The following is a 13890-nucleotide window of genomic DNA, read 5'->3' on the forward strand; positions in this document are numbered from 1 at the left end:
ATTAACCAAGCCATCAAGATGAAAATGAGCCTCATCGAAATTCAGCCACATTTATGCAAAAACGGTCATGGAAAATTTCAACAAAAGAGTGCGTATGTGCCAGCAAAGCCATGTAGGCTATTCCATACATAACCCTATACTGTATATTTTATGAATCAATAAAAAATTTACAATTTTTAATTATAAACCTGTGTTTCCTATCAAAATTACTTCTTCCGTGAATTTTGGGACAGCCTTTACTTTCCTGACACTTGGAATAAAGCATCTTAAAGGAGGGGAACCTTCTTCTAATTCACACTGAGGTACCTGGCAGCCCTGACGTTCCAGATTTCCAAGAGTCCCTCCCAGTGGTTTTGGGGACAGATTTTATGGGTGAAAGTCAAATCCCTCCTCTGCTGAAATTTCTAGTGTGGCTCCATCACACACTGGAGAGCCCTCCCCGGACAGGCATGTAAGCAGTGGGAATTCCAGAATTTCTGGTGGGAGAGGCTTCATGTAGCGATCTAATTGGAAGCCGGGGGAGCCAAGGGACCCTACGGAGAAGATGCATTTGCAGGGCAAACATCCAGCGTTGGGTTAGCTGAGGGAGCAGCTGCTGGAGATGAGAGCAGTGAAGTCCACGCCCCTTAACCCCATCCCTGCAAACCAACTCCTTCTCAGCGGGGTCTCTGCCACTTCTCTGGCCTCCTGTCCCAGCCCTGCACCAAGTCAGGGCCCAGTCATACCAGCTCCTCAAGGTGGAATCGCTCGCTTACATTTGCACAAGATGCTTCTGCTGCTGGCGGGCCTGGGTCCAACTGCTCCTGCCCCACAGCGGTGCCCAAAACCAGCTGCCCCTCTGCCCGGCTGCCCGGAGTCACTGCTCCCTCTGCGGAGCCTTCCCCGATGCCCAAATCCGCTCCACACACACGTGATCACTCTATCCTGGTGCTCACAAGCATTTCATAGGAGTTCCTTTCTTTTTTTTCTTTTTCTTTTTTTTTAATATATTTTATTGATTTTTTACAGAGAGGAAGGGAGAGAGATAGAGAGTTAGAAACATCGATGAGAGAGAAACATCGATCAGCTGCTTCCTGCACATCTCCTACTGGGGATGTGCCCGCAACCTAGGTACATGCCCTTGACCGGAATCAAACCCGGGACCTTTCAGTCCGCAGGCTGACGCTCTATCCACTGAGCCAAACCGGTTTCGGCGATAGGAGTTCCTTTCAAGTATTTTTTTCTCTCTACATTCAAAAGAAATATTCATCTGTCCATTCATTTCACGGGCTCCTCGAAGGCTTCGTGCGTCTTACCAACCTTGGCAAACCCTCCCTGAGGGTCGATAGTTGTGCTGTGGGGCACTAAGTGTAACTGATCAGCATCTTCTGCGATAATAGAGAAAATGGTCCTTTTGAAGTCTACATTTCAAACCTGTGGCACATGCCACAAGCAGCTTCTAAATCCCTTACGTCCCAAGAGGCTGTTTTCTCCACCTGTCATGTCAGCCCCGAGCCTGACAATCTCTCAGTAACCGAGATGGAAATATGCACCGAATATGCAGGTGCAGACGAGAATAACGCCGGTGCTTGCAGGGCCCTGGATCAAACGGTCCAGCTGCAGTCTTCACACTTGAGGGTAGATGTTCACGCCCCTTTGGGAAGAGAGAGAAAAATCCCATACCCCAATAAGGCAAGCATGTGTCCCCGAGCCCTGAGCCCATATAGCGGGACAGCCCCCTGGGCGTTGCCGAAGCCTTTTCGCCTTTGTAGGCCTTGCTCACTGGGGAAACATACAGAGTATGTGGCCTTGTAACCCCAGCCCATAAGTCCTCGTGGAAAGTTGCCATTCTCAGGCATCAGGCATGCCCAAGAGCACAGTCCCCAGGGTGACTCTGGGACAGAAATATCCCAATTTAAAAATATTCTCCAAGTGGCTTATAAAATGTGTACAAGTTCAATTACTCTTGGCCCCCATGTGCTGCGGCAGCTGGCCTGTCTGTGTTTATTTGTTCCCCGGCTTGTGCTTATTCCGAGGGACGGCATTTGTCTCACTGTCTCCTCCACGCCAGGCAGGGAGCCCCTTAGACTAGGGGTCGGCAACCTCAAGTAAGTGGTGGGCCCCGGAGTGGGGGCGGTGGTGCTCCGGGGTGGAGATCAAAGGAGGGCTGATCCTCCTGAGGAGACGGGACGGGCTGGGAGGCAGTGGGCAGGGCTGGGCGGCAGTGTGGTCACCAAGGGAGGACGGTGTGCGCGTGTTTGCCCACCGGCATGGGAACAGGCCCGGGGCCACCTTGGTCCCTCCTACTGTAGATGGACAGCCTGCCTTCCTGTGTCCTTGGGGATGGCGTGGAGGGAATCGCTAGTCTCATAAGGAAGAGTGTGGAGGAGATCTGGCAAAGGTGACCAGTGATTTAAACAGCAGGACAGGACCCACACACAGAGGGCTGTCTCTGACTCCCCTTTGGCCGGCAAGGGGGCCTCAGGGTGGCCCAGCTGGGGGGCCGGGGCTGGAGGTGGGGATTTCTCACCTAAGGTTTTGGGGGATGTCAGCCACATAAGACATGCAAATGGACACTTATAAAAGGAAGGAGGACTAAGAGGGTACAATGAAGCCCAGCATCATCCCTCGGTCACCCCATGACCTCAGGGGCCCATCACACCCCCACTGACCGGAAGCGGTCCCGGGCCCAGCTGTGACTGTAGCCACCTCAAGTGCCCGTGGAGGGGCAGAGGGGCCAGTTCTGAAAGCCGGCCCAGATTATTTCCGTTAGCAAGCAATTCTCTGCTTCCCGCCTCTTCTTACCCTTGGTGTGACCCTGCCTGACCGTAGACCTCACTGTTCAGTTGGTCTGATTTCCTCCTCACCTTCATGCGGTTCGTTGTCATTTGTAAAGTCTGTCCCATTTCTGATCTCATCTGATGAACACAACCCGAGAGGTGGGTGGAGTTACGGGCCCCGTTTTGTGGGTGAGAAAAATGAAGCTCAGAGAAGTGCGGCGACTTGGGCAAGGCCCCTCAGCGAGTGAGCAGCGGGCCAGGCCCTGAACGCAGACATCTGACTTTGTTTCTGTTTGACATGTCAGTTATGTCCATAAATCACTGATAGCCACTTGAGTGTATATGTTTTTTAGTATTTAGTAAAAAGCATTTTATAGATAATGTATGTTTTAATTATCTATAAACAAAATGTGTGATGTTGTTAATGTACTAAGCACATTATACAACATATAAAAACATATTGTACAAGGGTGAAAAAATAAAATAGTTTTTTTAAACACCTGGGAGCCAGCATTTGTTGGTAGGAGCTGGGTACATGGAGATTTATTATTCTGACTGCTTTTCCATATGTCTAAGTTCTTCCATAATAAAACATGAGAAAAAAATAAAGAGCCCTAGCTGTTTGGCTCAGTGGATAGAGCATTGGCCTGCTGACTGAAGGGTCCCGGTTCTATTCCAACAAGGGAATGTACCTCGGTTGCAGGCTGGCCTTGGTCAGGGCACATGCGGGAGGCAACTAATCGATGTATCTATCTCACATCAATGTTTCTCTCCCCCTTCCTTCCATTTGCTCTAAAAATCAGTGGGAAAATATCCTCTAGTGAGGAGTAACAAAACAAAAACAAAACAAAACAAAAAAACAAAGAACACCCTGGCTGGTGTGTTCAGTGGTTAGAGCATTGGCCTGCACACCAGAGGGTCTCTGGTTCAATTCCTGGTCAAGGGCGTGTACCTGGGTTGCAGGTCATCTCTGCCCCCACCAGGGCACATGTGGGAGGCAACCAATCAATGTGTCTCTCTCACATCGTGCTTCTCTCTCTTCTTTCTCTCTCTCTCTCTCTCTCTCTTTTTCTCTCTCTCTCTCTCCTCTTCTTCCCTCCCTTCCACTCTCTTTAAAAAATAAATGGGCAAAATATCCTCACGTCTAGGGTGAGGATTAAAAAACAAAAAACAAAGAACAAAGAAATAAGAAAGAGCCCCAGTCAGAGAAAGACAACTATCATATGATCTCACTTATATGTGGAATCTAATTCTATATAATAAAAGCCTAATGTGCCAATTGTCCCCTCGGGCAGTCATTCAACTGGGAGTTCGACCACTTGCTATGATGTGTGCTGACCATCAGGGGGCGGTGTGGATCATGGTGAGTGTTGGCAATGAGGCACTGGCAGTGGGCGGCAGTGGAGGTGCTGCTGGCCCCGATGGGCCCTGGTGAGAGCAGGACCGTGGTGGGATGGTGGAGCAGGTGAGTGGGCAGTGCCAGGCCAAGGTGGGTGCAAGCAGGGGCCTGATTGCCCTGATTGCCTTGCCAATTGCCCTGCAGACGCAGATGGTAACCAGCGGCGGCGGTGGGGGCAGGGCCACCACCTGGCTCCCAGACACTGAGGGAGCGGGGGGTGGGGAGGGCTGCGGGGTAGCCGGCCCGATCGATCGCCCTGCAGGTGGGATGGTGGAGCAGGTGAGGGGGTGGTGCCAGGCCAAGGTGGGGTGCCAGGCAGGGCTGCAGGGCTGCAAGGCTGGGGACACAAACTGGGGCTGTGATGCTGGGGGCATGAGCTGGGGCTCAATCTCTGCAGGCCACCCCAAAGGACCCCACCCGTGCATGAATTTGTGCACCGGGCCTCTAGTGAACAAAATAAACTGATAAAATAGATCCAGAGACATGGAAGCATGGAATAGACTGAAGGATCTCAGAGGGAAGGTGGGAGGGGGGACAGGAAGAGATTAACCAAAGAACTTATATGCATACTAGAGGCCTGGTGCACGGATTCGTGCATTGGTGGGGTCCCTCAGCGTAGCCTGCTGGGATCGGGCTGAAACCGGCAGTCCAATGCTGCCTGCCGCTCCTGCTCATCCCGGCCCCGCTGCGCCTGCCACTGATGCCACTCGGTAGGCTCACTGCTGCTCCGCTGGGGTCTTTGGGCTGCGGTGGCCAGCTGTGAACCCTGCATCTGGCACCTGTCGGTCAGCTGAGTGGCACTCCTGCTGTGGGAGTGCACTGACCACCAGGGGGCAGCTTCTGTGTTGAGTGTCTGCCCCCTGGTGGTCAGTGCGCATCATACCAACCAGTCGACTGGTTGTTTGGTTGTTGGGTCACTTAGGCTTTTATATATATAGATATGCATAGCCCATGGACACAGACACTAGTGTAGTAAAGGCATGAGTGGGGGTAGGAGCGGTGGAGAGGATCAATGAAGAGGAAAAGGGCAACATCTGCAATACTTTCAACAATAAAATTTAAAAAAAGAAATAAGAAAGGGCCAATAAACAGTTATGGAAGCTCTGGCCAGGACTCAGACCAAGGCAGGGTCAGTAGGGAGAGGGTCAGGAACTGCCCGCACAATCGCCTGGCTTCTGAGTGGCCACTCGCTGAGCCTGCGGTGTGAGAAAGACAAGGCTCAGCTCATGCTGTTTCTGTGATATCAGCAGCATCACTCATTGTCTGAGCTCCTGCCTCTGTGAGAGGCTCCGGGGCACAAGAGGCTGGACTCTGGAGCTGGATTGGTTACAAAGCTCTGGGAAGTTACCTCCTGGTGCCTCGGTTTCCTCATCTGTCAAGAGGGGATGATAACTGTGACTGCTTCATTGGGCCCTTGTAAGGATTGGAGCGGTGCTTGAAAGGCAGGAAGGGCTGCATATCCTTGCTATTGTTAGAACCATTATTCCCTCTGCTCTTATCTTTCTAGACTGATGGGGTCTGAATTCTCAGGGCCCCAGGGCCCCTGTTTCCATCTCTGACTCCATCTCTGAACATGTCTGAATGAAAAAGTTGCCACATCCCTTTCTGGCGAGGATTGGGAAAAAGGGAAAACAGGTTTGCCATGTGCTACATGTGACAGGAACGAAATCTGCTGGGAAGAGGTGGGATGATGACTCAGGAACACAGATTTTAGTACAAGTCCAGCCACACTACACACCTCTGCTTCCCTCTTTGTTCCCGTTTCATCGTCTCCAAAGGGAGTGATTTGGAGCAGGTGGTCTAAGGGGTTCCTTTCAGAGTTGACATTTTTGACTGTGGTCTGATTTACTTTGAGGTGTGATTAGTTGTAAAATTTTGAATTTCAAACACTCTCCTAGATTTAAAACCTGATCATAAGATCTCCTCCTTATCTTAGCTCTGGCGTATGCCACATAACCATTGCCTCATGGTATATGCCAGATTAACCTTCAAAATAACAAATCAAAAATTATGTATTAAACATTAAAAAACACACAAATATGTCACATTATTTATAATACATACATGATGATTAATGGGTTGATAATGTAGGAATTCATACCAGGATGTTAAATAAAAATACACAAGTCATATAAGCTGATCTCTATTTATGCAGTTATATATAGCTAGCCATATATATCTCTATCTACGTATAGATATTTTATGATACATATGTCTAGTTATATATAGGTAGATAAATCTAAGATACATATCACATAGTCACCTAGTTTCTGGACCCTTCTGTCGTGATTACCTAGAGCACTGCACTTCAGAAAAAAAAAGTTCATAATTTTAAAAATCCACAACTTTTATGAAGTCACATGTGTCTATCTATAGTTTCTATAGACATAATCACTGACTGTTAATGGTGATTATTTCAAGATGGTAGCATTTTAGATGATTTTAAATTATTGTCTTATGGTTTATGTATTGTGAGTTGTTTTTTTACATTGAGTATCCTATATAATAAAAGGCTAATATGCAAATTGTCCCCTGATCGGGGCAGGCCAGCCAGACCCCACCCATGCACGAATTCATGCACTTGGCCTCTAGTTATATATAAAGTCAGAAGAATGAGCCCTTTTCGTGGTGAAAGAAAAGTATCTAAAAGTCACTCATTCAGAGACTGCTATAAAGATAAATTTTTTAAAGGGAAAAATTAGCAAAAGGTCTGATGTAATAACTAAACTTTACAAGAATTCCGAATCTCCCAAGGTAATAAACCTCTAACACATGTCTGTAAATGCGGCGTTTATGATATTTAGTTCCATGATTGAGTTCTGGGACTTCATGGCCATCTCGGGGGACTGACTACAAGTGGGAAAGACTAGGACAGTGATGGCGAACCTTTTGAGCTCGGCGTGTCAGCATTTTGAAAAACCCTAACTTAACTCTGGTGCTGTGTCACATATAGACATTTTTTTAATATTTGCAACCATAGTAAAACAAAGACTTATATTTTTGATATTTATTTTATATATTTAAATGCCATTTAACAAAGAAAAATCAACCAAAAAAATGAGTTTGCGTGTCACCTCTGACACGTGTGTCATAGGTTCGCCATCACTGGACTAGGAAATGTTCGAAGCTGGGCAGTCTAGCCTTTGAGGACAATTAAGTACTTCAACACTCGGGTAACACATTTCTTTGTGTAGACTATTCATTTTCTTTCATTTTACAAAACTATTCATCATCATATTTGTATTGGATGTTTTAAAATGTTAATACTAGGGAGCCCTTACACTGGTTCCCCATCTCAGCCTGTCCCCCCAACACACACACACACACACACACACACACACACACCTCAGTTCTCATATGAAAGTGCCCCTTCCCAACTGCAGTCCTACCCCTGCGTGGCCCAGGCATCTTGGCAGCCGTTCCCACAGTCAGGCTATCGGGGAAGTGATGAGTGCTAAACAATAGTGGAGGAAGCTGGAGAAAGGCGCTGAGCTGATAGCCTCACAGACGGCGTCAGGGGCAGGTAAGGACCTGGGCCCACTTCCTCCACAGGGGAGCTTGTCTGCTTTGCTCTGGATCAGGCTCTTCTTGGGAACAAAGGGTCTCAGCAGCCAAGGCTCTGAGAGGGGGCAGGCAGAGGCGAGGCTACCATCATAAGAGCTGGTGCCTCCAGGCCTGCTTATGACCAGCTCACTCCCCCCTGTGGCCTCATGTGAGGACCCCCCAGAAGCCACTCAGCAATATCCCGCTGGGCTGGACAATTCCCCTTAATGGGGGCAGCCCTACACATTCCTCTTGCTTGAACTCACTCTTATTAAAAAAAAAAAATTCCACTAAAAAATACCCATTCAGTGCTTAAAACAGTAATAGTAGCAAATGTTTATTAAGCACTTATAAAGTGCCAGGGCTCAAGCCAAATGCTTTACGCGTGTGAGCTAATTTAATCTTCACGGTAGTTTTTGCCACTCCCACTTTACAGATGAGAAAACTGAGTAATAGAGAGTCACTTTCTCTAAGTCACATGATGCGTAAGTAGCTCATAGAATTCAAACCCAGGTCTAGCTTTCCCTTGAACCCATGCTCTTGACCTCTGCTCTATACAGCCACACACTGTGCTCAAGCTGTGAGCAAGGCAGGCGTGGCCCTGTCTTCATGGAGCTCCCACTCTAACAGGAAGGAAGGACAAAAGAGTTGATTGTGGTGAAACATGGTGAGAGAGGAGAATGAAAGGACTCCCAGCAAAGAGCGCTTGACCGCGCTGGCCGATGGCTCACATGTATTCGCGAGACACACGCTAGAATATTTCGTGAACATAAGCCGAGTTTAAAAGCATACTCTGCCTGAATCTTTGCTGTTAGGGAGCTGCCTATCCATGGGTGATTCAAGGCTCAAAATTAGTTGGGGTTGGTGGGTAGGAGCAAGGTGAGGAAGAGATTCATGTCAATTCAATGTGGGGGTTAGGAAACTTTTCTCCTTCAATTCCTTTACTTCATCTTGTCCAATAATTTTGGAATTCCCTCTGGCAAGGAGAATGGGAGGTTCTCTTCTCTCCAAAACATTTCTTTTGACCACTACCTGGGGATTCTAAGTGTGACCAGTGATCCACGGGGCCTTTGAGAGAAAACAGAGGCCTTCCAGAGGAGAACAAGCACAGCGCTCCACCAGTTTCACCCCCGCGGCCCCTTTCCTTCCCAAGCCTCAGTCTGGAAGTGTGCAGGCCAGAGATAGTAGAAAGGGCTAATCTTTGAGTTGGCCTTCTGGAATAGAAATTTAATGACAAAAAAGTACATGATTGTTCATATTTCTGTCTGTCGACACGAGCATCAAACGTTACATTTTCATTCTAAGAACTCTGGTAAATAAAGGATTTGCTCCCTAATCTGTTTCTGCAAAGACAGCAAAAGATAGTGTCAAACATATTCCAACTGCTGGAGCGTCTTCAAGGCAGGAGCACGGATTGGAGCTTTATAGAGAGCTTACGGAGGGATGGGGAACGTCAGAGGTTTCATAGGAAGCTTATGATTGCCGAGTCAACAATTTGGGAGAAATTACAATCAAATTCTGTGCTGCCTGGCGAATCCCCTCTGACCGTTTGATTCATTTCAACCCTCAAGTACTTAGCCCCTCCGACATAATGCAGTGGGAGAAAGAAGCTTTAACGGGGAGTCCAAAAGTCTGGGATCTAAACCCATTTGTTAGCTGCTTGACCTTGAGTAAATTCTTTAAACTCCCTATTCTCCAGTGTCTTTATCTGTCAAATAAAGATTATACTTACCTGACAAGGCCATTTAAAGGATCAACACAATAATTTTAGGGGCCTTACAATAAATGACATCCCCATTCTCTGTCCAAGTTAGGAAAAAATGGGAGCGCTAGGTGCAGGAGCCACGCAGGAGGTCAGTATATGACCTTTGTTACTGTTGAAACCTAGTTCTAATGCTTAGCTTACCGTGTACAGCAATAGTGGGCTTTTCTTCAGGGTCACACCAGCAATTTCAGATACAGCTGTGCCACCGTCAAATGGTGAGCACGGAGGAGCAGGTTAAATGCTAGCTTCCCGCCTGCCCACAGGCAGCTCCCCAGGAACAAAGGGGGGAGGGGAGGGCAAGGGCGGAGCTACTCATACCCATATGACTGGTGGGTCATTGAAACTTTTGCCTTCAGGGGCCCCTTCTGCATAAAAATCAGTAAAAATTACTTATGCATTGGCATAAAGATAAATATACTAATATGGTATTTTAAAACATTTTCTTTGACCTAACTTAAATGTTTCTTTTTCTATTTAAAACATTTTTAAAACATTTTTGTGGCCCCTAAAAGTATTAGGGACCCTAGCCACTGTGCCAAATAGATAAGTTGGCTTTGCATGTCCAGTTCTTGTTCCCAAATTTCCCCAAATCCCCTCCTCCTTTCTTGGGGAGTATTGAGTGAGGCCCAATGGAGGGACTAGGTGTTGCTCCAGAAGAAGAAATGAATTCAGGAGCCAGGGTGGTCCCTAGACCCCCAGGTAAAATGCGAAAAAGAAACGTGTGACGTAGCCAAGGTGAATCAGACATTCTCACTGCTCCCAAGAACTAAACAGAACACAAGGCAGAGGGAAATAAATGCAAAGTTGGGGAATGAGTCATATGCTGAGGAATTTCTAGAAACAATTCCTCCAGGTAGTGATTGAGCTTGGCCTTGAAGTACAAAAGATGTTTCCTAGACAAGAAAGGCTGGGGTGGGAGGAGAGGTCATTCCAGACGGTGAGACTGGCTAAGGATATGGTTTCACACACGGGATGTTCTGGGAATGGAATTCAGAAGCAGTCACTCACCTTATTCTTCTGGCTCAGAGGACTCTCCGTTTGATGTATTGTTGTTTTATGACAATGGGTAGAAGGCAGGAAAGTTATCATTTATTCAGTATCTACTACGTTTCCAGTGCTTTATAGGTATCACCTCATTTCATCTTCACCCCAGTGGTTTGAGGTGGATCTTACTGTCCCCACTTTTTCAGACGAGAAGGTTGACACCTGAAAGTATAAATGACTTACCGAAGGCCAGAGAGCCTAGTTGGCATCTTCAGAAGATACAACCCAGGACACTTGATGGCCAGACCAGGGCTCTGTTCCTGGCTTCCTTGGAGATTTCAAAGGGGTTTCCTAAGGGGCCTACAAAGGGGAGTTCTTACAATTGTATTGTAGATAGAATGTTGTCTTGGGGCTTCATTTCGGGCATTCCACTAGCCACTCTCGGACTCCGTGACATTTGTCCTCTCTTCGCCCTATCTCTGCTGCCCCCCCCCCCCCCCCCCCCCCCCCCCGCCATGCCTGCTTTCATCTGTTGATGGTGCTGCTTTTCAGGACCCAGAACTCTGCTCTTCTAGGGTCTCTGCTTATGATTCCCAGAGGGATTGGTTCTAGGCATCCAACCATGGATGCTCCTGCCTGCCTGTCCAAGACCATGCTGGGCTTTAGGAGCTAACATTTCGTGGTCAGGTAGCTAATATTTAGTAAGTACCTGCTCTGCGCCAGGCACTGGGCTTGACATGTTCTCACATATCTTTTTATTCTTTCAACATTCCTCTGACATGGGCATTATTAACATTTTACAGATAAGGACCCTGGAACTCAAAGAGATCATGTAACTTGTCCAGGTGACATGAATTTAATCCCGAAAGGCTCCAAACTCTCATCTTTAGCCAGGATGGGGTCCAGCCTCTTATAATACTTAGAGCTTTATATCAAATCTTTTCGGTATTTGTGAGAAATCGGCCTCTCTGTTTTTCTCCAATTAATTTCAGTTTCTCAAAGTTGTTCATTATCTTTCAAGTCATCCTTTATAGGCATGGCTCTTAGTCTCTCAGAATTTTGTCATTTGGCTGTTATATCTGCGTTTCATTCAGTCCTTTGGTTATAGATATACAACAATATAATTGTTATGTATCTGTTTTTTAATTGTCTTTTTGCTTCTTGCTTTCTTTCATCTTCTCCTTGTAATGACCAGAAGATAAGGATGGAAATTTGAATGTGGAATTCTTGGGCAGGAAGATTCTATTTTTTTCCAATATATTTTATTGATTTTTTTACAGAGAGGAAGGAAGAGGGATAGAGAGCTAGAAACATCGATGAGAGAAACATCGATCGGCTGCCTCCTGCACACCTCCTACTGGGGATGTGCCCGCAACCAAGGTACATGCCCTTGACCGGAATCGAGCCTGAGACCTTTCAGTCCGAAGGCTGATGCTCTATCCACTGAGCCAAATCGGTTAGGGCGGGCAGGAAGATTCTTTTCCCTCTAGCAGGACCAAGCCATGAGGAAGCATCTGTGGGTTTTGTCTCTTAGCTTTCATTCCCCTCCGTCATCAACACCAAAATTCTGCTTGGGAGGCCCTCCCTTTCCTGTTACTATTAGAGGGAGTGTAGTGATGGTGGGGCCACATTATCTCAGCTTGAATCCCAGCTCCGCCACTAGACCATCTGTGCAAACTTGGATTGGTAACTCAAGCTCCTTGTGCCTCAGTTTCTTAATTATAGTAGTACCTACCTCATAGGCCTATTGTAAGAAGAAAAAATGTGTAAATATAGTGCTTAGAACAATGCCTGGTAGAAAATAAACATACCATACATATTAGCAATTTTTATCATCAATCTTTCTCAAGGCTAGGATGAGGGAATGTTCTTTTCCTGACATTCAAATCTTGAGCAGCATGGGAAAAAAGGCAAAATTCCATTCGAGCTGATTTATTTAGATAATTGTGCCTGAAGAAATGGTTAGTTACTTCCTGCTCCTGGGATCTCAGGACAGTCCTTGTTCTGGTCCTTCTTGAATCTGGATCTTCAGAAATTTCTTTTATTCTGGACCCACACTCAAACTTTCAACTGATTTTCCTCCTCTTCATTTTCCTCCTCCTCTTTCTTCTCCTTCTACTTTCTCTCCACCTTCCCATCCTCCTCTGACCTAAAATAATAAGCATTGATTTCTGATACTTCCTGCCAAGGAACGTTCACTGAACATCCCTTGACCATGGCCCCTTAGCCTTGGCTTAAATACTTCTATAGGACAATTGTCTCTCTCATTTTTAAAACATTGGTAAACTGTGGAAGTACTTCCTTATATCAGGCAGAAAGCCTGTATAGGACTCTGGAGCCAGCATGTTTAGGTTTGGAGCGTGGCTCAGTGGTTTAGTTGCTGTGTGGTTTGGACAAGTTGTTTAGCCTCTGTACTCTGGTTTCTTCATCTGCAAAATAGAGGGTAACAGTAGTAGCCAGTTTATGGTATTGTTGTCAAGACTCAGTGTCACGATGCTGTGAAGCACTTAGATGCCGGATAAGAAGTTCATGTCAGCCTTCTTCCTCCCCCTCCTTCCCATCAGCCTAAGCTCCTCTCTGTGGTCTACACTGAACAAACTGGGAAGATCCAAACCTCAGTCTTCAACTTGCCGGCCTCATTACCTCATCAAAATTAAGACACAAGCAAGGTTTTGTGTTAAAATTTGTCCACTTCCATACATAATTTTAATTATGCAAGATGAATAAGTCCTAGAGATCTACAGTAAAGCATAGTACATACAGTATTTACAATACTGTATTGTGAACTGAATTTGTTAGGAGGGTATAATTTATATTAAATGTTCATATCAGAGAGAGAGAGAGAGAGAAAGAAAACTTTTAGAGGTGATGGTTAAATCTATGGCATTGTTTATGGTGATTTCATAGATGTATACTTACTTTCAAACTCATCAAGATGTAGACATTAAATATGTACAGCTTTTTTATATGCCAATTCTACCTCAATAATAATAAAAAATAATTATCCCAAAAACATATATACATAACCCATAGACACAGACCATAGAGTAGTGATGGGTAGAGAAAAGGGAGGGTCAGGTGGGTGGAGGTGGGCAAAGTTGGGGGAAATAGGGACATCTGTAATAGTGTCAACAATGAAAATAAAGAACAAAATAAAAATTAAAAAAAAAATAGAATGTTGGGGGAAAATGACCCACTTCCCTCCATCCCAGGGAGGGTCTGTGCCAACAGCTTCTGGAGTCCAGAGCCTTTGAGCACGGCCTGGGCCTGAGGGTGAACACGGGTCAGAAGGAAGATGGCCCAGAAGGTGCATGAGCACAACAGCATGTGAATGGCCTTCGACCTCTCTGGCTCGTTCCACCCAGGCTTGTGACAAAGCTGACCAGGCACTTCCCACACTTTGCCTGCTCTGCCCTGGGGTCACGGGCACGGCCCTGTGC

At 46.4% G+C, this 13890-nt stretch overlaps 1 long non-coding RNA gene across 3 annotated transcripts; it reads right to left on the bottom strand.

The window, feature by feature from the left end:
• Positions 1-180: 180 nt before the first annotated feature.
• LOC106724546 lies at positions 181-12675 on the bottom strand. Of its 3 annotated transcripts, none has more exons than XR_001360371.1 (3): positions 12665-12675; positions 12570-12572; positions 181-239 (listed from the first exon to the last, which is right to left on the bottom strand). It is a non-coding gene; the product is annotated as an uncharacterized LOC106724546 (long non-coding RNA). The 3 variants fall into 3 exon arrangements; XR_001360372.1 differs by lacking the exons at positions 12570-12572; positions 12665-12675 and adding exons at positions 676-677; positions 10906-10915; XR_001360373.1 differs by lacking the exons at positions 12570-12572; positions 12665-12675 and adding an exon at positions 9577-9587.
• Between the last annotated feature and the right edge of the window lie 1215 nt (positions 12676-13890).

Source organism: Myotis brandtii, unplaced genomic scaffold (assembly GCF_000412655.1).
Source record: "Myotis brandtii unplaced genomic scaffold, ASM41265v1 scaffold882, whole genome shotgun sequence".
NCBI classification, from domain to species: Eukaryota; Metazoa; Chordata; class Mammalia; order Chiroptera; family Vespertilionidae; genus Myotis; species Myotis brandtii.